Below are 26134 nucleotides of genomic sequence, written 5' to 3'. Positions count from 1 at the left end.
CAGGCAAAGACACCATAAACAAATCTAAAGGAGGCTATAGCAAGCAGGCTAAAAAGACCCATAGGTTAAGCAATATACACCTCTCCCTACTGAAAAAAAGGCTCGAGGTACACGTAACCACTTCTTTTGAGCTGTGAATGCGAAAGCGCGCACGCCGCTCTTTGCTCCCTTCTTTAATCTGCTGCGCACAGCGCGCTGACCTTGGACGTGGAACGGTGGAGTCGCTGCCTCGCGAACACGCAGCACCATCAGGTGAGCAATCGTTCAAACTGTCATGTGCCTTGCGGCACGAGGAAGGAACAGACAGCAACGTATTTCCCAGCAGAACGAACCCCTTGTTTTGTTCGATGCGCCTTGTTCGAGGCGGGGTTTAGGCCGCACGTCCGTAAGCTTCCTGGCTCGAGACGACGTCCATTCCCCGAAGTGAAGAACCCAGGGGTCCAGTGGAGGTGGGAGACTTGGTAACGTAACGAACGGTTTAATTACATGGTAGCGATACAGTCGTCAAATCCGAGAGAACAACGGAGCAGCCTCGCGCTCCGCCTTATATAGGGTCCGTTTCTCCCTCACTCCCCGCCAGGGCAGCCAGTGCGATGCAGCAACCCGCCGTCAAGTGCGATGCAACAAAGTCCGCCGTCCAGTGCGACGTAGCCAAAGTTCTCCGCAGTTAGGCCATGCCTCTCTCCCTTTCCCGAGCGCACCAACCACCACGCACACACACACGTCCCGCCAACGTCACGGGCGCGTTGAGACTTGTTGCCGCAGGCCTCGTCACGCAGGCGACGGTCCCAGACTCGTCGGGACTCGTTTCGCGCAGGCCCCGACAAGCGGGCGACGGTCCCGGACTCGTCTTGACTCGTTTCCGCAGCGTTGAAACTCGGAAGAAGGTCGCCGAAGGTTCCATTCTTAACAGCCTTATATATTGCCACACGCCGCACAACCCATGAGAGGCGAGCGAACGCGGAGATCTGTGATAACAAAACAGTGTGATAACACAGTCAGGAGGACACCACACAAACTGACGCGAAGCGGTCAATGGGAGCCTCGTCGACGCGCGCCAGCCAATGGGACCGAAGTGTAAAAGGTGGCGTTGGCTAGCTTTGCGCATAGTTTCATTAAGGTGCCGTTTTGCACGGTTTCAAAGCTGATGACGTCGGCTCGCTCCATGAGACAGTTAATGCTTTCGCGTAAAAACTATTTGGCGTCAGTGTGAAAGTAAACGGTTTATACCGGTAACAATTTAGCCATACCACTCAAGCGCTTGTCAAAGGGGTAGCCCGTATGGCTCAAATGGGTCACCCGTATCAGCCATAACGGTCACCCGTTTGGGCAAACAGGTCACTCTTTGGGCAAACAGGTCACTCTTTCGTCAAACGGGTCACTTGTTTGGGCAAACTTTCCTACGTTTGTTCAAACGGGTGACCATGTTGAACAAACCGGAGACCGGCAACCTGCGCCGGTTTAATCAAACGACTCTCCCGAGCCCTGTTTGATACTCACCCTACAGAGCGGCGGCACGGGCACGCACGCGGGAGAGGGAGGCGGCTGCTTCCTCCCCCGTGGCAGGCCGGGGGGGGGGGGGGGGGGGCGCTGCGGGGTACGCATTTCTGTCTGCACGGGCTCCTCCTGGCGCGCGGTGCGAGCCGCGGCACGGGGCTACACGATTCTTTTCGCACGGGCCCTTCGTGGGGGAGGGTGGCACGGACACGCGAAAGAGGGGGGCGGCTGCCCCCTCTACGGCGGCCAACGAGGGGAGTGCTACGGGGATTCCCATTTTTACCTGCACGGACTCCCCGTGGCGCGCGGTGCGAGCCACGGCACGGCTACACGATTCTGTACGGATGGGCCCTTCGTGGGGGAGGGTGGCACTGGCAAGCGATAGAGGGGGGGCGGCTGCCGCCACCTCTCCGGCAATTAACGAGGGGGCCTGCTGCGGGGTTGCGCATTTCTGTCTGCACGGGCTCCTCGTGGCGCGCGCCACGGGGCTACGCGATTCAGTTCGCACGGATCCTTTGTGGGGGAGGAGGGTTGTTCGTGGCTGTCGTCGAGGGTGGCTTTACCTGGAGGAGAGCGGTCTTCTCGAGTTACGTGAGCAAGGCCGTGAGGGCTCTTCTCTTTGTCCGTTTACTGCCGTGTGGCAGCATAACCTCTTCTGTAATTCTGCAGGGGAGTCGCAATGCGGCATAGGACGGGTTCAGGACCACCCGGGGGGTCGTCGTGTTCCGGGCACTCCAGGAGAAGCTGGTCAGTCTCTGCCCATTCGTCGCAAGCCGGGTAGTTGGGGTCAGCGTCCCGGATCCGTCCTTGAACACACTTGCCCAGCCAGGGTAGTGCCGTTAGATGCGATCCTCCCCAAGCTGCCTCGCCGCGACGTCCAACGTTCTACTCCGTGGTCCAATCCCGTTGATGTTTTGCTGCATCCGTTGAATCTTCATGGATCCCTTCCTTCTCCTCTTTGTGTTTGTGTGGTTGTTCTGCAGTGCCCGTGCCGACATATATCTGAGATTACATCTTTCAAGTTCGCTATTTTTATAGTAAATGCATTGCAACCTTCTTGTGGTCCACGATTGACCGTTTTCCTACGGTACTCTTCCAGATTATCAATAGAATTAGGCAGTGTTTATTCTCCCGGCAGCCGAGAGATAATTTCCCAGCTGCCGTCACGTGTGAGTGACGTCACGTGTGACGTCAGTGGGGACTTTCGTGACGTCACCCGTTACCCGCACGTTGCATTATGAGACGTTTCTCATAATGCAACGCGCGGTTACGCCGACGGCGACGGCGCTCAAGCCAGAAGCGGGCGCCTAAAGGCGCTTTCACACAGCGGAAAGACGCGCTTTGTGGGGTGAATTTTGTGCTTATTTTTGTATTGAAAAAAGTCGCGCGCCGAGGAGGACGACGCAGGGAGACGACGCCTCGGAACCCAATTTTTTCCTCGACGCGCGCGCTTGAGCCAATCAGCGGGCGTCCGGACGTGACGTGTCGCCCTTTTCCGGTTAGGAGATGTTTTCACTGTTTTTCTTTTCGACCCAAAATGAAGGCAAGAAGGCAGAAATGTCGGGGGATTTGTGCACTCGCCAAACGTGGCTGGAAGCATTTCAGCGTGAAAAGAAGCAAGCCGATTGGAACATCTGACTGTGAGCAGTGTTTTATGTGCGTGTACGACGCCCTAACACTACTCACCATTCGTTTGCGCGACAGCTGCCACCGAAGTTCGCGGTCTGTTCCGACCTCAGACTGTGCGGGAGCGATCACTCCCAATGTTGTGTGCACCCACCAGTACGGAATACTACAGTTCTGCATCGAAAACACTCTCGCACATGCTGCGTGCAGTGTTAAGGGTACGGACGCGAAGACTCTGGGACGCGCCCGCGTAGCACCGTGCTTTGTTTGCACAAATGCGCGGCACAAGAGCACCTTCTGAAGCTGTCCGTGCGAGTCCGTGCCTTGGCCACATTGGCGTCGCGGAGGCCCGCGGCGCGTCGGTCAGCGCTGCCGTTTGCCGACCCAAACCAGTTTTCGGCTTCAGCGGCACGACGTACGGCGCCGCAGAGTCAAGGGGTGTCCAAACAGGACACTACAAAACCCGCGACTCCGGCAAATCGTGCCGCGCTCTGCCGCGATCCGCTTCCGGCCGTCGGAGGGAAATTTCCCTCCGTCAATTCTTCCCGGGGGGAAACTTCCCTCCGTCAAATCTCCCCCTCGCTTCCTCCACGGCGGCCTTGCTCTGCTTATCACGTGGGTCCGGAGAGCCACTCACACGCTCTGTTGGCTGTCGGTCAATCGCTCAAGGCCTCCGCTCACAATACGGAACCGCATCGGACGCCATCACGACGAAAGTGAATCTCGACAAAGAAAGCAGATCCGAGGCGGGCGAAACGCACCCTTCGACGCAGGAATGTCCCAAATCCACCCAAAGCCGGACCTCCTTGGCCTTCGAGCCGAGGCGACGGCGGTACGCGAGGGCTTGGCGAGGTGAGACAGACGCAGGTGGCGTGTGACGTCAGTCGGAAGAGGATAGCAGTCGTGATCGTAAAAATTTTCACGACTCCTGCAAACATTTTCACGACTCCGACAGACCGTAAAAATAGAAGCGTCCGCTTCGATTTTCACGATTTGTCGGAGTCGCGGGTTTTGTAGTGTCCTGTTTGGACACCCCTTCAACCGCTCCGTGCGCGGTTCAGAGCTGGGCTCCGCTCGCCGCAGAAGAGAGGAGCCAATGGGAGGTGGCGTAGATAGTGACGTCGCGATGCCATGGCAACCCTCAAGCCGGTCCTCGGCGCGTCTTTCACGTTCCGAAGGACGTGTTTCGTGTCGTCTGCTCTCTCTATTTCCCCCCGATGCCTTTCCCAACTGAGCGGTTCCTTGAAACTGTGCGACTGCTTTCCTTTTTATATGACAAGACGCCGCCAGACTACCTAGATAAGGACGCTAATAACTAGTGATGGGCCGAACTTTTGCCAAATCGAAAGTTCGGTGCCGAATTTTGGGATTCGGCAACGCCGAACTTTTGCCGAATTTTTCTAAAGATTCGGAAACAATTCGGCAAAAATACATTGTTACCAGACTCGTTAATATTTCGTTTTGTTCTGGCGAAAAAAAGGTTTTATATTTCTTTTTTTCTTAACTTGAATGCAACATGTTAACTAAATAAGATGATATTCTGCAAGATGATTGTGCCAGTGTCGTTTTTGTGCGTTTACTGGCAATTTGAGTGACTCCATGCAGAAGTGGCGTGACGACGAGGTTGAGTAGAAGGGAGCGTGGCGCAGTCACGAATCACGCTACGAGAGTTTCGGTTTTTGAGGCATCATCAGCGGAAGCCTGCATGTGTGTGTACATGGTGTACATTGCTAAAATGAAGGCAATAACGCTGCGTTCTCGCTTTCTCTGGGAGCCACCGTTTCGTGCGCGAAAACGAATGCAACGGTTGCTAACCTTCACAAGAAAAGAGAATAATAATATTGTAAATATGCAGGTTCTCCGATTTGAGTCCCTTGACGTAAGGCTCTGCATGAAAGTGTGCGTCCCATACTCGCAACGTCTCGTTTTTAACGTTTAAAATGCCTGTTTCTGGTGTTAGGACACACAGGAACGTTTCGGAAGGTAGGGAGAGTGAATGTCGAATGTGCAACGTCGAGCATTATAGTTCTGTGTTTAGTTTCATTCAGATACATGAAAATCGCGAAATAACACTAATTGAAAGAGCAATATTATTTTGTTTTCGCACAAACAATACTTGTGAGCCGAAAAAAGAATTGTTATAATTGTGAGGAGTGCTTCAATGTAATTGTCGGCCAATGTCTCAATGTTTCAGAATGCACCGCAATATTTGCCACTTGCGCAGTGGACTGCGTAAATTACTGGTCAATCTTCTATTGTTGAGGTAGAAAATATTCAAGAGGACCACACTCGCTCACAAGCGCACAGTTACCGTGTTCCCTACCCCACAACGCGCCGCGCCGTAACCGCTGGTTGTATTGTACTACACTGTACGATGGTAACCGCACGACTGCACGGCGTCCATTGCAATCCAAGGCTCCGTTGGCTCCCATCGCGTTCTCGCGCGTGCGCAGACATTTGCCGAATTTTTGCCGAATCTTTACCGAACTTTCCTGAAAAAGGTCGGCATTTGCCGAACTTTGCCGAATCTGAAGTTCGGCAGATTCGGTCCATCACTACTAATAAAAACCGCTGGGAAATTTTAGGAGAGGAATTCGGAATTACAAGTGAGTTTTTCCGTGGCACTTGTTGCATGTCGTCTGTGTTGTGACGGATGTCGTGTTGATTTGGTGACACTTTCGAAAGTAGCCGTCATCTCTGGCGCGCCGCCGGATCAGCAAAGCCCCGGCGGCGCGCCAGACCTGTCCTGTCCTTCGGTGTTTCGATAGAACCAACTCGGCCGGACCCAAAACCTGCGCCTCCTTCCCTTCAGAGCGCGGCGACGTCGCAAGATCACCGAGCAGGCTAGGATAATCACATTCACGCTGATCACCAGGTCATTATGGACTCCTACCTTGTAGGCAGCGAGTGCGGAACGGAAGAATGTAACGAAGAGCAGACGACGAAAGAGCGGGAAATCCAACGGGAGGCGCGATCGAGGGATCCAGTGCTGTCACGTGACGCCTGCACAACGGAGGTCAATGTGGACTCCTCGCGTTGGGACGCCGGGCGGCGGTGCCGCCCGGCGGCGCCGTTCACGCTAGTGTGGTCAGGCCTTTAAAGTGTATGTAATCATCGCCGTTGTCCATTCAGTGAAGACGGTTGTCTCCCACCGCATATGCAATCGCGAAGGCAAGGCAACAACAATCGTGCGAAGCAGACGAATAAAAAAAATTCCGTGTTCTCTCTACAAACGCGGGATTCCCCGAGAAGACACCGCCGTCGGCAGTGTTGCCAACTCAAAAATTAAAAACCCGCAGTCGGAATCCCGAAAACCGCTAAAAAACCACTAAATCCAAAACACAGCGCAAAACAACTTTTTAGGGACTTTTCTTTTTTTGCTTTAATTCTTGACAAAGGTATAATAACAGTATAGATCATACCAATGCCATCTGAAAGGAAGCTTTCCTTTTGTTTTGACTAGAAATCTGTCACGCCACGCCACAGTTCACCTAGGTGATCTGAAGTCGAAATTGCAGAGTGAGCGCATACGAACATGGCAAGGGACCCTTCAGCAGTGCGTGACTAGTCAGACCCGTTCAACTCGTAGAGTCGTCTGCTACCAGCGGAGAAAGGTGCAGCGGCCGAAACACACTTCTTCGTTGCAGCGTGCGCGACCAAATCCACATTCTTAGCAGATAGTTCTGTTTTGAAATAGCGGCACCTGGCTCGTCTGCTATCACCAGGAACCTCCAATAGCCAGTCTTTAAGTTAGGGTCTTATAGCCAGTCTTTTCTAAACTTTTGAGCGTACTTCACCACGCCCATTTCACGAAACAGTGACAAAAGCGTCAAAGGAAAATTGGAACATTCATGCTGTTCAAACGTGCGCGCACAAAACAGGGAGGCATGTTCCGACATTCGACGCCTTAATGTTTTGATGACGTCACAGGCGTTATTCTCACAAATCCGAACATTACTCTGAGTAAGCGAAGAGGACTGTGGCTTATTATCTTTGTCTTTATGAATATGAAAGGTGCATAGTTGACAGTAAATCGATAAAACTTGTATATCGCTAAAAAACCGCCAAGGTTTCATAAAACCGGCTAAAAATCCCTCCGCCCGCAAAACAATAATTTATCCCGCTAAACAGAACCAAAAACCGCTAAGTTTAGCGGGAAAACCGCTAAATTGGCAACACTGGCCGTCGGGTGGCCCTGTGTGACTGCTTCGTATTTTACGACGCCGGCGTGTACGTCCACCGCAACGCGCGTTTTTTGCGCAGTGTGAATGCGCCTTTAGGCTTCATTCAGACAGCCGGCGTTTCGCCCGTCCCGGCGCAAGCACCGTCGGCGCCGTGCCGAACTCAGGACGGTGCGGGGACAGTGGAGTGCTTGAACTAGCGGCGACGAAGCTGCGGGCGGTGGCTATGTAAATGGATGGATGCAGGCGGCTCTGCCCCCTTATACTGGGCGGTAGCTTGCGCCACCTAGCCTAGAATCTTTTCTGCATCTTTGAAATTCTGTGTCGAACTTTTGTATTCCGTATGACCGCATAACCGGCATAACCTATTAATTTCGTGCGCGATTTCACACTTCCCTCGATCTCTACTGCCATTCTTGTAAGCCCCTATTTGTGACTACTTTGTGGCGGCGTCGATCACCAAATGTAGCGGACGATCGGTCTTGATGGGCGCCACCACAATTGTTTTGTTGCTTGGAGCTTGCGTTCAGGTCGCCGATAACAACGTTACATGTTCGAAAACATTTTATTTGTCTCCACGTTTTGAAACAAAAACGACAAGACTTACCGCGAGCACGTTTCACATCAAGCACTCCTTACGCCACATTTCATCCCCGATAATTGACGACCGTATTTTCTTTTTTTTTGGGCTGTTCTTCCTTAAAATCGCATTTACGTCTATTGCAAAGGAAGCGATGTGGTCTCACCATTTCAAGCAGCAGCTCAGCGATTTATACAAATCTCTGTATGCTCGTTGTTCAAGCGCCGTAAACATCATCACACAGTGCGCCAGCGTCTCGCTCCTTCCCGAAAAGAGCTTTGTTGGCTTCGTCGTTAGGACACAGTACGGCCAATTCCCCCTCCCTCGGCCGTGCCCATGGTCACCCAACTTTTGAGAATTCGCCAGATTCAACGAAAGTTCGCTATTTCGTGATTGGCCGTCCCTCGATGGGACGTGGCGGCGGCGTTTCTAATCTCCCGTCGGCGCCGGGGACGTAAAACATCGTCGCTCGGCGGCTCCGGAGGCTCGATTTGGGTCAAAAACCGGCCCGAAAACCCTCTCTCCCGACGGGAAGGCTCCCCGGCGCTGTCGCCGGGACGCGGGAAAAAACGGCTGTGTGAGTGAGGCCTAAGAGCTGCGCTCTAAAAACCTTGGCGATCATAAATACCCTTTCAGAGTCACTTTAAATCTGAGCGGACCCATCTGGACCAGCTGAAGAAACAGACAGCGCACCGGCACCGGGCGGAAGCGGAGGCGGGTTGAGTGAGGAAGGGAAAGCGCACATCATCCTCTACGGATGAGAGAGGAAGAAAAGCACCCCTTGTGGGATTTTTGAGTGGCTTTGATTAGGAGACTACAACAAAAGCAATTGCTTCTTAAGCCTCCATTTCTCCTTCTCCCGAAAAGCGACAAGCTTACCCACCCCGCTTCCGCCCAACCCGTTGCGAAAAGGGCAAGGAGGGTGGACCGTCTTCCCCTGATTGGCTACTGTGAAAATCAGACGTTCTCCGGCCTCCTGCAGGTGCGGCTGAAGGGCTGTCCAAACAGGACACTTCACAAATCATGAGGCGACACAACTCCGTCAAAAGTCGTGGAATTTGAAGCGGTTGAAGTCTGGCAGTCTCATGTCTCTTTGAACACCACCTCATCGCTTCCTCCGCTCTTCGGTGACCTCGGTGCTCGCCAGACTTGACGTAACGCTCCACCTGCCAATGGTGTCCATCTGTTCTGCCGGGCCCTCTTATCCTTGGCCGTGTTCCAAAATTTACTCGGTCTTACTCGAGGATAATGGTTTTGTACCTTTGCGTACGAAAACCTACTCGCCTCCAGCGTCGCACTATTTGTGTTATCACGTGACATGACCCGTCGGAGTAATTGTGGCGAGGCGAACGACTCGGCAAACACTTCGCCGAGAACGGCTGCCTCGTCATCGCTCGAGCTGAAGCTCTGGTATCTTCGTCGCTGATTTCGCTGTCACTGCATTTTATTAGACCTCCTGAAATTACCTGCTACGATGTCCTCGCCGCGGTATGCTCGGGCGAGTCGGTCATGACAAGGGGAACGAAAGCAAGCACAGCAAGAAAGCCCAACCAGCAATCGAAACAAAAAAGCCGCGAAACTCCTTCACTCCCTCGCGGGAATGTTGATAACGAAACTGAAAAGTTGCGAGTGACTACAGGGCCCCTAAACTCGTCAAACACAAAGTTGGGGCCGAAGTTGACGGAGCGCACCGATTGGTCTATCACGACGATGACTTCGCGCTTTTTTCGCCAACGTCCAATCAGCGCGCTCTGCGAACTTTCGGCTGCAACTTTGTGTTTGACAAGTTTAGGGCCCCAGATTGTACACCTACGAACAAGGCTGCGCGGTGAACTACAGGGTGTCGCAAAAGAAAATTTACACGCTAAAATGGCTCGCAAAAATCAAAACCTGGACGGATCTTGTAGCAACTTTCCTCAAGAATGTCTTTAACTGGTCACATTGTTGTGCGAAAATTTCAAGTTGGAACTCCGAGTACAAAGAAAATAAAAAAAAATGATAACTGATTTTTTCAACGGCGGAGCGGCAGCTGTCGGGGAGACACCGAACGACGGCCATGTTTTTTTGCCTTATCCAGAGATGGCGCTACGGATTCACTGGACGCTGAATGAACGGAAAAGCGCGCTTTTATCCGAGTTTTTGGTTGCGTGGGATATTTACCAAAATAAAGTTGTTTGGGTTTTCAGTTAAGTTTCACTGCGCAGAAAGTGTCATGTCATAAATACGAATAAATAAAACCGCAAATGTCTGCTGCAGAAATGACGTACCTTCGTCTCCGACGGTTCTTGTTTCGTGCATCGTCTGCTTTCGTAGTTTGACGTTCGTGCTCCTGCCTCAGTGCGTTAACTTCATTTGTTATCGCTGTTGTTGTTTTTTCTTTTTTTGTTCAACGCCTCACCATGCGACAACTGAGCTCCAAGGAGAGGTTCCAGGTGGTTCTATGGTACACAACAACTGGAAACTTCAAGGAAGTCCAAACAAAGTGCCGGGCCGCCTTCAACAGAAGACTACCCTCTCGGCCAACCATCATCAAGTGGGTGACAAGGTTTGCCCCAGACGGTAACATCACAAACAAGACTCCGAACTTTGTTGAAACGTCGCCGAAACGAAGAGAGCAGCAAGCCGTTCTCGACGCTTTCGACGCGCAGCCCCACCTCTCGATCAGGCGTGCTGCTCGTCAGCTCAACCTTAGCCGGGGCTTCGTGTGGCGGGTGCTCCGCCGGCGAATGTACCCGTTCAAAGCGCAGCACCTGCACGAACTGAAGCCGGAGGACTACGCACGGCGAGTGCAGTTTTGTAAGGACGAGCTGGCGCGGATTCCGGCCAACCCCAGCCACCTGCAATTCCTCGTGTTTACAGACGAGTCCGTTTTTCATCTCGACGGCCGCGTCAACAAGCAGAACTGCAGGTTGAGGTCTGCCACGAACCCGCACTGGTCGACCGAACATGCAGTTCAGTCGCCAAAAAGTCGTCGTGTGGTGCGGCATTTGGCGAGAGGGTGTCGTCGGCCCGTTTCTTTTTTTTTCGATTCGACGGTGACCGGTGACACGTACCTCAAGATGCTGGAGGAACAGATTTTGCCGGAGCTCGAAACTGCACATATGCAACGCGAAGTTTGCATCTTCCAGCAGGATGGGGCCCCTCCCCACTATGCGAGCAACTTGAGAGCCTGGCTGAACAACACGTTTCCCTGGAGATGGATGGGCCGCGGCTCTCCGACCATGGCTTGGCCCCCTCGGTCTCCAGACCTCACTCCTTGCGATTTTTTTGTCTGGGGGTACGTAAAGGCCCAAGTGTACGCCCGGCAATCGAGGACCATCCCGGAGCTGAGAGAACAGATCATCGACGCATTCGAGACGATCAGTGACGACATGCGGGAGGCCGTCTTCCAGAACTACGAGAGGAGGCTTGAAAAATGCACGAAGTTCGCGGCGGGCACGTCGAGCTGCGAGTCTAACCGTTTTTGTTTTGTTTTTCTTCCGAGTGTATGTGCGTGTGAATGAGGCTTTTGACCAGAACTACGAAGACCGCGGTTCAGATTTCAACGGCTCTTTTCAGAGCCACCGAATCGCTGCCTTATCGGGCGCACTCCTGTCTGCCTCTCGTGTCTCATTCAAACGTCAAACTGCGAAAGCAGACGATGCACGAAACAAGAACCGTCGAAGACGAAGGTACGTACGTCATTTCTGCAGCAGACATTGGCGGTTTTATTTATTCGTATTCATGGCGTGACACTTTCTGCACAGTGAAACTTAACTGAAAACCCAAACAACTTTATTTTGGCAAATATCCCACGCAACCAAAAACTCGGATTAAAGCGCGCTTTTTCGTTCATTCAGCGTCCAGTGAATCCGTAGCGCCATCTCTGGATAAGGCAAAGAAACATGGCCGTCGTTCGGTGTCTCCCCGACAGCTGCCGCTCCGCCGTTGAAAAAATTAGAGTTCCTGTATTAGCCCCGAGAGCCAACACAAGCGTCGCTGCGGTCGCCGCGCCCTGATTGGGTGAGTCGTACCGTGACGTCAGGGCGATGACTCCGCTCCGCGATCTCGCATCGGCTCGCTTCCCAGCACCGGTTTCCTGGTTTGGCGTTGTGTGCCGCAAGCTCTTCGAGGAGCTGGACTTCGTTTACCCGGTGTACGAGACGTTGAGTTAGGCCGATATTGACGTGCTTCCGTACATTTTATAAGCCTGCTTGTCCCCTTTACCTTCAAAATGGGGTTACAAATCCCGAAAGCTATCGGAGGAGGCAATTCCGCCGATGAACCTCCCCGCCCGACCGCTGGAGCGGTGGCGCAAGTGTTTCAGACGCTGGGATTCTGTCCCTTGCATGTTCATGATTTAGGACGATATTACATCCCGCTTTCAAGGCATTTGAATTGGCATTTATATCGTGGGCCTTTGGGTGGTCGGCAAATTAGCTCGCGACGCCGACTTTGCGCTGCCGCTCTGCATACGCTGGTTCGCAGATGTTTTAAAGGCCCTGTGTCTGATTATCTTTGAAGTGCTCATGGAACAGGGTTTTTTTACATAAATGTAGCTTCTTCGTGAATTAATTGTATAGTTTATACGCGTATGCAGGCATATTTCTTAGAAGATGCAGAATTACCGGAAATTAGTTTGTATGGTAGCAGCAAAAACGGCCGAATTGCCCGCAGTTGCCTGTATGATATGTATTGAACTGCCCAAAATATGCAAAGCAATAGTGCCGTAATTTGGAATGTTTATACTTTTTCCTGACATTTTTATTCCAGCCTTGGGTATTCGGAAAATACACCGTTTAGTCTGAATTGTCATTTCCAATTAATAGAGACACTGCTGCAGGTCTCCAAAGCTTCCTCAGCCTCCGAACTCCCTACAGCTGGACTCTCTGACAACAGAGGACAACAGGATTAAAAGCAAGCATTCGAACGTCTGTCCAGTGATAGTTGCAGCACTAGTAGCACAAAATGTGGAACCCGTGAAGGGCAACAGACTGCGTGGGAAAAGGTTCTGGTATTTTAGCTTCAGGACACTTCGATTTAAGTAAAATCTCAATTTTAGGGCTTAACGGACTAATAACGAGCTAGACACCTTCGCTTACGTTTGTTATACATTACTTGAGGGTTGATATAAACAAGTCCACCGATACCACCAGTTTAGTCCACTGAAATACTATCCGAATCCAGCAAAGGTCAAATGCGAGCAATGTATATAATAAAAGTTCCTTGTTTTTTTACTTTGCCCCTGCACTTAGGCTGTCTTACTTGTGATTCTCTCCCCATGGCCCAGACTGCATTTAGCATGTTGCCCGAGCAGCATGCAGCTTTTCTGCTTCGGCGATCTTGTTTAAAAACGGAGATACAAAAAAAAAATAGTATACATAACCTGCCAATTCACTCAGACCATCAGCAGCATTTATTCTGCGAGACGTAAATCTATAATGATGCTCCTGCAATTGTGGCCATATTTCTTTATTTTCATATACCAGCTGCGATTCATGCGTTGCCTGCCCTGTCAACCATGCTTAAAATGTTGGTTGAAGTTTCGCCTGTAGCTACAGGCCATAGCTCAATAAAGACACATAAAAAAATTTACACTTCCTACGAAAAACACGCCAAAAAAAATTAAATGGAAACGAGCGCGCCGACAGCTGGCGTCGTCACAGCCTCCACAGGGCGAGCGGGGCGAGCCGGGGAAAAATTCTCTCCTCGCCGTGACGTCACCCCGGTTTGCCATAAGGGGGCGCCACCCGAACTTCTCGGGGCTATATCCTACGGTAGGGAGCCTATACAGGAACTCTAGAAAAAATCAGTTATCATTTTTTTTTATTTCCTTTGTACTCGGAGTTCCGACTTGAAATTTTCGGACAACAATGTGACCAGTTAAAGACATTCTTGAGAAAAGTTGCTACAAGATCCGTCCAGGTTTTGATTTTTGCGAGCCATTTTAGCGTGTAAATTTTCTTTTGTGACACCCTGTACTTCGGACGGCTCGACGCGCTCTGCCACTTTTCCACGGATCGGTTGGAGCCGCTCGGCGAGCGCCCCACTGGTTACAAGCGGCACACGGAGAGATTGCTCGCATCTCGCGAGGGCAACAAGAATCTGCTCGGCGAGCGCGCGCTGAGCGCTCGCTATTTGCCCGTGGAAGGGGCTATAATTTTTCCCGGTTAGCACCAAGTTCACCAACACACTTGGAGTGTGTTTCGACGGGATGAAGTGCACTCGCTTGAATTTGCACGAAACTAGCCCGTCTGACAGGGGTATCAGTCCTGCATAGACGCTTTTTAGGGGGCACCCTTCCACAGGCTAAGTAGAGCCCTACCCTGAGAGCAATCAAGGCACAAAGCTTGGCGAAAGGTTTCTCTACTGTGACTCACACATTAGTGGTTTAACCAGGATTGTCCACCAAGGGAGGGAGGGAGGGGTTTGAACCTTGTTTCACTCACACTGGAAGTGTGTTAGGGAGTGTTGGCTGTGTGTATAAATCGCTGCCCTACCTAGCAATGGTGAAAGCCATGGTGCGTGTGTCCCCTCTCGATCATGTCGTGCTACGCCAGGTTATGTCAGCCACGCAGAACAGACGAAAGAGTGTACTGGCCTCGAAATCGACCTAGAGGTGGCGCTACTGTCGCGCTATAATCACTATGATGTGGGGGTAGAAGCATGCCGCCCCATAGGCTCTCCACGTTCAAGCGGGAGGCGGTGTAGATTCTTGCGTTTATTTTGTCACACGCTATCGGTGGGAAATCAGTTTTAGCGGAAAATGGTGCGGTACCGTTCGGGGCTTCAGTAAAGATCGAATCGGCTTACCAGCGTACGGCCTGAATTTAAATATTCGCTTGTGTGGATGCGTCGCCTCCTCCAAACAGGCGTTGGGAAACTTGGATCATCACGAAGGATGCCTGTTTCCGGCTGAACTGCACTATTTATTTATGAATCCAAAAGCGTGAAAACTTCAATAAAACAATGCATTTCAACCCGTATCAGATAATACGGACACAGTGGGCTGTGAAATCGCAGGCTCTATGCATTTTCGCTTTTGCAAATTTAGCTTCCACGGCAATATAAATATTTAGCATGAAGAAAAGTTAGTGCTCAATCGGAAATTACCGTGTCCTTGAGTTCCGCTGCAGCCAATGTTTCCCTTTACTGTGCCATGTTGTGGGTAAGTTTTTCGGAGTCGGAACTATTCTAATACGTTGCAATGTGGAGAGAGTGCCTCTTCTAGTTACTATCAGGAAACTGTTTGTTGGCAGGACAACTGGAAAATGTGAGACAAAATATTCTAATATATCTACAGCGAATGGAACAACGGGTGTAAGCGAGCAAAGCAGTCGTGTGCTTGTTGTTAGATGCTTTTCTCGGTATTGCGGGTTCACCCGCTTTAATATTCTCGGTGAGGGCCGGGGATGTCAAAAGGTGAATATTATAAATTTATGGCTAAATAATCTTTTATTCAAACATAGTGCACTCTTCTACTCAAGTGAATAACTCGTACGGCAATACAAGCGGCATCGACCACAGTGACACTCTTTTACTGATGGGGGCTAGCGACTCTCACGAGACTTTCCGATCACCCTCCGCCGCTCACCTAACGCATATCGGAACTGGGTGGTTCATCATTCACCTTCAGATTATTCGAGGGACGCTATAATGGTGATATTTGTTTTCGTCGTTTAATCGGAATCTTGTGCTGGAGAAAGTCGGTAAAAGTAACAAATGCCTGCTTTAATATTTCTGACATCTTTATACCTTTTAGGACACAGGCTTGCACGGTAAATCACTTCAGTTTTTAAATAATAACTTAAAAATTGCTTCACCTTAAAAGGCTTCCCGTGCTCATATTTCTGTAGGCGCCACAAGCTGAAGTTTATAATGGGAATGGTCCATTTATGACATTGTAAACTAGTAAAAAATAGTAGTTTTAACGTCTTTCACGCAATATGACCGGCGAAAAATCGACTAATGGATTTATCATGTGATTATTTCATTAAAGTGTAGTGATCACTCGCATTAAGTTTTTATTTAAAACAGAGATCCAATCAACATTAGGAGGTTTATGAAAGCTATGGTTTTTGCGGGATAACAAAAATATGTGGGACCAGCGGTTGTATACAAACCACAATACTGAGATTATGGATGCATCCGACTTAATATTAATTGCATAGCTGAATATCTACGCATGTGAAACGATAAAATACAACCTTTAGTAGGAAGAAACGATAACAAAACAACGAACGTTTAATGAGGAGGGCTCGACTCAGCAGGAAAAGGGCTTGCATCGTCGAGATCCAAGCTTCCGAACGTACGCGCGTATCAGACGACGCTCGGCGGTATTCTCGCTTTCGCATGTTTCCCATTTCGGCCCCACGGCGAATAGGAAAGTAGAAATTGGGACCGAGAAATTTCTATCCGGCCGCTTATGCCATGCCAGAGTCTGTTTCGTGCCGTATCGGCTGCTTCTTGGATGACCAGCAATACACCGCATCGTCCTCCACTTCTTTCAAAAATGTGCCCTCATGTGGAAAACAGAAGTTATCAAAGGACATCTTTGCTTTCGTAATATGTTGTGCCTTTAATTTTTTGCAGTGTTGTAGGCGTTATCGAGAAAATGTAACAAAAAACGTTACTCGTACTGGTGAATAAAAGTAACGCGTTACCGACCTACAGTTACCTAAAATAAAAGAAACGCATTACCGCTGCCGTCACCGATAAAAAGTAACGCACGTTACTTTTACATGACTTTTTCTAATGATGAATTAACACGCTTTACTGTTTTGACGGTACAGGCACGCATAAGCTCAATATTTAAAGAAATATTATGTTCATGCAGAAACTAAACATAATTACTTATCTTTATTTACGGTTTAACCTAAATACTCTCGAGAAAAAGTGCAAAATAAAAATGAAAAAAAAAAACACAAAACTTCACATTGCTTGGCGCCTAAAAACACAAATGAAAATTGAAGCGTAATTTTTTTCCAAGTTTTGGGAAGAAGCTGTAACGAGTAATGTAACTACGTTACACATTACGTGAAATAAGTAACGTCAGTACGTTACCCGTTACTGTTTTGAAAAAAAGTAACGAGTACATCACTACGTTACCGAAAAAACTAACGTGTTGCCGATAACGCCGCTACTTGTAACGCGTTACCACCAACACTGATTTTTTTTATTATATACGTAGACGTCCAAGAGTGACCACGGGGGTGACAGATATAATGGTGAGACAAATACTAAGTTATATTTCGATTAACAAAACTTACACCAGCTATCTTGCATCCTCAGTTTTTTTTCTTCTTGGGTTTGGGAAAGGGGGGGGGGGGGGGCGTTACTTTAGAGCACTATTCGCGCGTAAGAAATTGTGGTGTCATACTAAAACTTTGTAAATGCAATTAAAACAAATACTTTTTTGGTGTATGCGACGAAAGAAGAAGGAAATTGTGAGGATTAGCCTGTTGCTCAACTATCACACCCAACGGTATTAAACCTTAATCGCTTCTTAGAGATTAACGCCATAAAGCAGTTCCAGCATATCCGAGCATGTGTGGTACAATATTTGAGTGAAAGCGTCAAATTCCCTAAGTTACGTCTTAGACGCTTTTTAGAGATTGACGACCTAAACGAGTTCCAGTATATCCGAGCGTGTGTGATACCATATTAAGTATAACCCAAGCATCAAAGAGAATGCCGGGAACGCAGGAGCACGCGTTGTACGCGCTCGCCTTCCGTATACAAAACACTTGAAATAAATTACTAGAATAAAGTATTTATGGAACGCGTATGCGAAGTGCTATTGTTTTAGAGCTGTGCTTTCGAACAGTTACAGCTGGAGACGCCAGCACGCGCAGCGCGTGTACCTACGTTCCCAGGGATCTTTTTGACGTTTGGGTAATCCGCCAAAGCCTCTATATCCGCGCGCGCAGCTTGCGAAGTTGGCAGCGCGGCCGTGGCCTAACGGTTATCGTGTTTGCCTCCCACGCGAAGAGTATGGCCTGGTTCACACTTGCGCATTGGCGGGCGAATCTCCAAGAGGTCGGCCGCCGGGCGTAGCGTCCACTGTGCATTGCCGCGGCCGATTCCGCTTCGGCGGCAGCGGATTAGCTGTAAATGTGAACCAGGCCTAAGGGTTCGATTGCTGGGAGCGACATGTCTTTTGTCTTATATGTATTCTTGGAATTTCGTGTTCTGGTTAATTCAAGAATTCTGTTGCTTGTTCAAGGTCCGAATATTCTCCGCGCCGAACCTTCTACGCCGATTGTTCCAGAATCCCACGCGCGTCCGCGTGCCGATGCAGAGTCAGTCTCGCCCCAGCGCTCGATCCTGCGGTTTCGCCGAAATCGACGCCCGCGACGGTCTGCTGTTTTCTTCTGTTCCCTTTTTTGTTTTGGGCACAAGTTAACCCTATTAAACGTTTAGTTTCTTCAGTTATCACTGCCTCATCAATTGTCATTCGTGACATTTTGGTGGTGGTGCGGAGTATAGCTTTCCATGCCCGTTGAGCGTACACCTCCGAAGTGAAGTGCTCAGTCCCGGAAGGCTACCCTTCGCAGAAGACGCCGTCGCCCGAGCAAGCCGCCGTACCAAAGGCCAATCCTCAGAACTGGGACCCCTGCAGCAGAAACAGAAGGCCGCGAGGATCACCACTCCACCCGTCGTTGTCCTACCCGTCGCTGCCCGTACGCCTGTGACCTTCCATGGCGAGCCTTATGAAGACGCCGAGGACTGGCTGCTGCAGTACGAGCGAGTGGCCCATCTAAACGGATGGACAGAAGAACAGCGCCTACAGAGTCTTTACTTCGCGCTCGAGGGAACGGCCAGGCACTGGTTCGAGAATCGCAAAACTTCTCTGACCTCGTGGACCGCCTGCAAGGATGCTTTGAGAGGGACTTTCACCAACGAATATCGACGGGGGAGGGCCGAGGACCTTCTACGAATGAAGACCCAGGGCGCAAGCGAGACGATCACCAGTTTTGTCGACGATATTCTGCGCCTGATCGCTCGCGCCGACCCTCAAGCCACCGACGAAAAGAAGCTTCGGATCCTGATGAAAGGCGCAAAGCACGACATTTTCGGTGGCCTTGTCCGCAACCCCCAGCCACCGTCGAAGATTTCGTCAAGAAAGCCACAAACATTGAACATGCCCTTCAAGCACGGGCCTCCCATTACCAGCGACTTCCCGGCGTCGCTGCCCTCTCGACTTCCAGCTGCAATGGCCCGGACCTCCATGAGAACATCCGGGACGTCGTGCGGGAAGAAATCAGGAAGCTTCTTCCTATTGCCGCAAGCCCGGATTTGCTCTCAATCGCCGAGATTGTCCAAGAAGAAGTTCAGCAGGCGCTGCAGCCACAAGTTCTTGTTAGCGCTGCTCCCGAACCACCGAGGCTGAGCTACGCCGCAGCTACCCGACGGCCACTACCCCCTGCACACCCGTATAGTGCGCCACCCCGACGAGAGAACCTTCTGCGCCGCAGTCCTCCCGACGCCAGGAAGATCGGGCGTACGCCCACCCAGAACAAGCAGCGCCACGAAAGACGGCGTATGGAGGACGGCCGATCGAGGCCCGTTATGCTATCACTGCGGCGTAGCCGGCCACATTTACCGTCGATGCCCCTATAGACAACTGGGGCTGCGCCGGTTCCACCCGAACGAGCCGCGCTCAAGCTACAACGAACGCCCTCGCGACATCGAGGAGTACGTCTGACGCTCGCCCTCCCCAGTGTCGTCTCTCCGCCGTGAAGCCCGATTTCCATCGCCACGACGGTCAGCGTCCCCAGCACCAGGACCCCGCCAAGAGAGCCTGTCTTGCCTGCGTCGCTGGGAAAACAAAGTGCTGCAACGCCTGTAGGTGACGTTGCCGAAAAGGAATGAAGCAAAGAACTTCCAAGAACGACGGAGCACTTTCATTCTCCCGACGCCCGCATCGCACCGTCGCTCCTGCAACGGTGATCAACAACCTAAGCGTTGTTATCGACGGCCTCGACGCATCGGCACTCGTGGACACCGGAGCAGACTACTCAGTCTTGTATGGGAGGCTCTCTCGCCACCTGCGAAAAGTGACAACGCCGTGGGATGGACCTCAAATACGAACCGCCGGAGGGCACCTCATCACACCAGTCGGGAGATGCACCGCCCGCGTCGAGATCCACGGTAAGACGTACCCTGTGAAATGCGTAATTCTACAAGACTGTGCCAGAGACGTCATTCTCGGCATGGACTTTCTGTGTGAATACGGCGCCGTTATCGACCTTGCTGAGAACAGAATGACGATCCGGACGCCTGTTCCATCTTCAGAAAAAACCCAAACAGCGTCAGCCGCCGTCCGAGTCGCTGCCGAACATGTGGAACCCCGCCTCGATCAAGTGTTGTCGTACCCGTCGTAACCGATGCAGCTACCTGCGGCGAAGTTGTTCTGGAAGGCAATCTTCAATTGCTCCTGGGAAGAGGAATAGGCATCGCAAGAGGAGTGACTAAAGTTCACGATAAGTGCACCGTGGTCCTCGTGACAAACTTCCGACAAGGAACGCAACACCTCACAAAAGGTGCCGCTGTGGGCCACGTCGAAGAACTTCGGAACTCCGCCGAAATTGCCGCAATTGATGAAGAATCATCGCCACCACAGCAAGACATTACGCCGCCAGCGCAGCTTGACATCGACCCCAAGCTTCCAGGCCCGAAACGACGACAGCTGAGTGACCTCCTCGCCGAATACAGCGATTGCTTCGCGACGTCGTCGAACGTGCGCGAAACCACCGTTGCGGACCATACCATCGTCATTGAGGACGACGCGCTCCTTGTGCACACATCGCCGCACCGAGTCTCCATAAAAGCACGGGAGGTCATCCAATAGCAAGTGAAAGAAATGCTGAACGGCGACATAATCCAGCCTTCAAGCAGTCCTTGGGTTTCTCCAGTCGTGCTGGTTAGAAAGAAGGACGGAACGCTTAGGTTCTGCGTGGACTACCGGCAGCTGAACGCGGTAACGAAGAAAGACGTCTATGCACTCCCCCGAATCGATAACACGCTAGACCGGCTGCGCCACTCTCGATACTTTTCATCGATGGACTTGAAGAGCGGCTACTAGCAGATCGAAGTCAACAAACGGGACCGAGAGAAGACTGTCTTTGTCACACCAAATGGTCTGTACGAGTTCAAGGTGATGCCTTTCGGCCTATGCACGGCGCCGGCAACGTTCCAGCGTGTCATGCACACAGTACTGGCAGGGCTGAAATGGCAGAGCTTTCTCGTCTAGCTTGACGGCGTCGTAGTGTTTTCAAGTGACTTCGACCACCACTTGCGACGACATCGAGCTGTTCGCCGAGCCATTCAGACCACCGGACTCGCACTCAAGCCGTCAAAGTGCCGGTTCCCCTAAGACGATCTGAAGTTCCTAGGCCACGTAGTTATTAACAAAGGCGTCCGCCCAGACCCCGAGAAGACTCGCGCCGTCGCGGCATTTCCAGCGCCGACAGACAAGAAGGCCGTGCGAAGATTCCTTGGACTTTGTGCCTAGTATCGACGCCACTTTCCGGGTTTCGCTAAAATTTCTGCACCGCTCACAAACCTCACGAAGGACGCCGAGAGGTTCGAATGGGCGGAGGAACAGCATCAGGCATTCGACGAGTTGAAACGAGGACTCCAGACTTCTCCTGTGCTTGCGCATTTCTATCAGGATGCGGAAACCGAGATTCACACGGACGCAAGCAGCGCGGGACTGGGCGCAGTACTGGTCCAAGTGCAAGAAGTCATCGAGCGAGTCATCGCTTACGCAAGTCGGATACTCTCCAAGGCGGAGAAAAGTTACTCCAAGACTGAGAAAGAATGCCTTGCGGTCGTCAGGACAATCACGAAGTTTCGTCCGTAGTTGCACAGGAGCCCGTTCCGCGTGGTGACGGACCACCACTCGCTCTGCTGGCTTGCGAACCTCAAGGACCCGTCAGGACGCCTCGCTCGATGGAGTCTCCGACTACAAGAGTTCAATATGACTCTGGTCTAGAAGTCAGGCCGCAAGCACAGCGACGCCGACTGCCTGTCCAGAGCCCCGTCGAAACCCCTTCTGGCTGCAGCGACGACAATGACGACGAGTGCTTCCTAGGAGCAGTGAACACCTACGACATGGAACGGCGTCAACAGGACGATCCTGAGCTACGGGCATTAATCGAGAGCCGGGAAGGGGGCGGTAGTTCCATGCCACGTGTCTTCTCACGAGTACTGCCGACCTTCGCCATTTGACAAGCTGTACTCTACAAAGAGAACTTCGGGGACAGCGACACACCGTGGTTGCTGGTAATCCCGACCGACCTTCGGGAGGGGATCTTTCAAGCATGTCACGACGACCCGACGTCCGGACACCTCGGTTACGACCGAACACTGGCCCGTATTCGGGCAAAATATTACTGGCCAAAGCTCCACACTCGTTCGTGCCACGAGTGCCAGCGACGTAAGAAACCGTCGACGAAGCCGGCAGGTCTCCTGCAGCCGATTGCTCCTCCGACCGCACCATTCCAGCAGATCGGAGTTGATCTACTTCTCCCTTTTCCGCCGTCAACGTCGGGAAACCGCTGGATAATCGTCGCCACAGATTATCTTACGCGGTACGCCGAAACAAAATCCCTTCCTTCAGGGACCGCTGTGGAAGTCGCCACGTTTTTCATCGAGTCCATCGTCCTCCGGCACGGCGCTCCCAAAGTTCTGATGACAGATCGCGCATCATCATTCATAACACAGACGACCCAAGAAATTCTCGGGCTCAGTCATACCAGCCATCGTCGTACCACTGCGTACCACCCGCAGACCAACGGGCTGACAGAGCGACTCAAAAAGACAATCGCCGACATGATCTCAATGTAGGCTGACGTTGAGCACAAGACGTGGGAGGAGATGTTGGCCTGCGTCACGTTCGTCTACCATATGGCGGTTCAAAAGACCACTGGATTCACACCTTTTCAGCTGGTACATGGTGACAAGGTAACGACCATGCTGGACGCAGTGCTGCCCCATGAGCCATCTAACAATGACAGCGACGACGCCCAGGTGGTTGCTCAACGGGCCGAAGAAATCCGCCAGCTCGCCCGACTCCTGATTCAACACCAGCAGCGCGTCGACGCGGGCCGCTACAAGCTTCGTCGCAGGGACGTCCACTTCCAGCCCGGAGACAGGGTGAGGGTGTGGACGCCCATTCGTCGCCGCGGCCTCAGTGAGAAGCTGCTGAAACGGTGCTTTGGGCCATACAATGTACTTCGTCGCCTCGGGGAGCTGAACCACAAGGTGATGCCCGACGGAACAAGAGCATCATCACGCTGTCAATCTCGACCTGAAGTTGTCCACGTCGTGCGCCTGAAGCCGTACTACCCTCGATAGGACTATGGACATTATATGTTCTAGATGGCTTTAGTTTGCCGTTCTTTTTATTTGCTTTGTTGCGTTTTGTGGTGCATCGGGGCGATGCGCTTTTTAAAGGGGGGAGTAATGCCGCGCGCGAAGCTGGCGAAGTAGGCAGCGCGGCCATGGCCTAACAATAAATAAAAAATAAAAAAAATCGCGGCCGTGGCCTAAAGTTATCGTGTTTGCCTCCCACGCGAAGAGTAAGGCTTCGATTCCTGGGAGTGACGTGTCCTTTATTTATTCTTGCAATTTCGTGTTCTGGTAAATTTGAGAATCATGTTGCTTGTTCCAGGTCCGAAAGTTCTCCGCCCTGAACCTTCTACGCCGATTGTTACAGAATCCCACGCGCGTACATAAGGGCTCCATATAGTAATATAGTAAAAGTTAAGAGAGGACACAGAAGCCGATTCGCGGCCCAGATAGTGCGTTTAATGGCCTCCGCTACGTGGCGCTTTTCTGTAATTTGGTTAAAATTAGTTAGACCTCTTTCGTTGAGAAGTATTCATTTTTTAATTGTTATGCTCTAGAATTATTTAAAGTACTTAAAACGAATAAATAGTTTTAATCTAATACGCCACAAAAACCACGTGAGGAATGGCGCCTGCCACGGCCTGCCGCGTGCCTGCTTGCCTGCACGCCGTCGCCACAGCATCATTCTGCATGGGCTCTGCTCGTCTGTGCGTTATTCTTCCGTGCCGTGCGGGCCGTCCGTGCTTTCTGCTGCAGCGTGTTCGGTCGGCTTTGCATTAAACAAGGTGACGCATGACTGCCCGCGTGCTCGCATACTCGGCGTGAGTTTGCGGAGTCGAGCGGCTTGAGCTTCTCGCGCTGTTGTTTCCGTCGGGCTGTCGTTCTGCAATCGTGTGCGCACCTTGATTTTCGATGAGATTTCTTTGAAAAAGGACCTGACTTATGACTCTACGAACGACATTATCCATGGATTTTCAGATGACGGTGTTGAACTATTTTTCAGGTAGATCCTTGGTTGTTGTGCTCTCTAAAATTTTTAGGAGGTCGATTCAGCCACTTGCATACACTGTTGTGTACACTTCAACACTGTTTTTTGTTATCCGCAGTCTCCTCATTTTTCTCAGTGCGAGAGCTTAAGACTGTTGGCTTCACAGTAAAGGCTTTGGTCTGTGACCAGGGGGCTTCAAACGTAAGCTTGGCCAACCAACTTAGTGTGACTGTGGGTATGCCGTGTTTTTTTAAGTTGACAACGAATATGTTTACTTTATCTTTGATGCAAAAATGTTCCAAAAGCCGGGTGAATTCATGATTGAAAAGGTTTACTCCGACTTAACATAACAAATTAATAACAAAAGGTACAGACGTTTCGCCACCTGTGCAGGTGGCATCTTCAGTATACACTGACACAAATGAGGTGAGGTCGACCAGTCTACTTATCACACACGTCCCCGTAAACGTCCGGCAGGGGGTTACGGTTGGTGTTGCACACAAATCATCAAAACCAGGAACAATCTCCAAAATTTTTGCATTGGAGATGAGGTAATTATGTCGTCCCATTTGTTAAACTTTATCGTTCTACCAATGAGATGAGTCTGCGACTGGCTCCGGAACTTACTGAGAGACACATTTTTCAAAACCCCTTTCAGTAAAATGAAAGTAAAACCTGCCGCACAGGTAATGATTGCCTCAGTCTATCTTGCAATCCTATTCCTTTTTTATGCCAAGGAGCTTCCCGAGGCAGCCATGGCTAGAGCCTATTTCTGCAATAGAATGGACAGCTTTCTAAATAGCTCACAATTCAAGAAGACAGGGCGGATGTTGCGTCATGCCATTCTGACAGGAGAATCTGTGGTACTCGGACTTCCTTCACCTGCAACTCGTTAGGATTTCAGCAGACTTGTACGTAATCTGTTACAAGTAACGAAATTACTTGTAATTCCTTACATTTATCAGTAATTTAGTAACGGAATAATTACATATTTTCTAGAGTAATTTGAAAGTAATTCCCTTACATTTTTTACGTAACGGATTCCTTGTAATCCATTACTTTTTTTTTTAGAACCCATTCCCCCTCCCTTTCTAAAGGAAGGATTGTGTTTAAGTTGGTAAAGTCGAGCGCAGTGACACTGTCACGCGCAGGCACGTAACCAGGATTTTGTTTCGGGGGGGGGGGGGGGGGGGAAAGGGGGGGGGGGCGCCCATGACAAATGCTGTATGAGGGGGAGGTGGGAGAGGAGGTCCCAGCAAAATGAAAGATTTCGGGGGGGGGGGGAGGGGGGGGGGGGGGCCGGGCCTTATCGGCCTCCCCCCTGGCTTCGTGCCAGGTCACGCGCAAAGGGAGGCTTGGCACCCTTCAGTTACGCAAAGAATTTTGTGTTTGCAACACCAAGCCCCTAAATCCATTTTAGACCCTAACAACAATGTCAAAAACCCAAATAAACATTTCTACAAAAAAAAAAGAAAAATGAGAGAGGGGCAAGTCAAGTTATATCAGCTTTTTTTAGTCCTTTTTTTTGTGATCCAAAACGGGGAGAGGAGGACGCAAAGTAATTGTGTTCTCTTCGAGAAGCTCCAGACAGTAAGTGCACAGACAAAAATTAACAATGTCCTTGTCGTTTATAATGACTACCACGTTTTCCATTATGTCACAACACCAGACAACGCTCCGCTTCCCGTAAAATCCACTAAAAGAGATGTGATAATATGTGAAGGTGCTATTGACACAAGCATCTTCGTTCGTTGCTGCACATTTATCATCTTCTCAAAAGCAGGATGCATATTTTTCTGCTTCTTTCACCTTATTTTACCCTGTTTTAAAAGCTTCTTACTTTTTTTAGCTTAACTTCTAGAGTTGGCCCACTTTATTTGTGAATTTCAGCCAGGTTATCTGCGTCTCAGTCACCCTTTTTGTGAG

The sequence above is a fragment of the Ixodes scapularis genome, unplaced genomic scaffold (assembly GCF_016920785.2).
Source record: "Ixodes scapularis isolate PalLabHiFi unplaced genomic scaffold, ASM1692078v2 PGA_scaffold5__190_contigs__length_132052651, whole genome shotgun sequence".
NCBI classification, from domain to species: Eukaryota; Metazoa; Arthropoda; class Arachnida; order Ixodida; family Ixodidae; genus Ixodes; species Ixodes scapularis.
Note: the sequence above shows the minus strand (reverse complement) of the source record.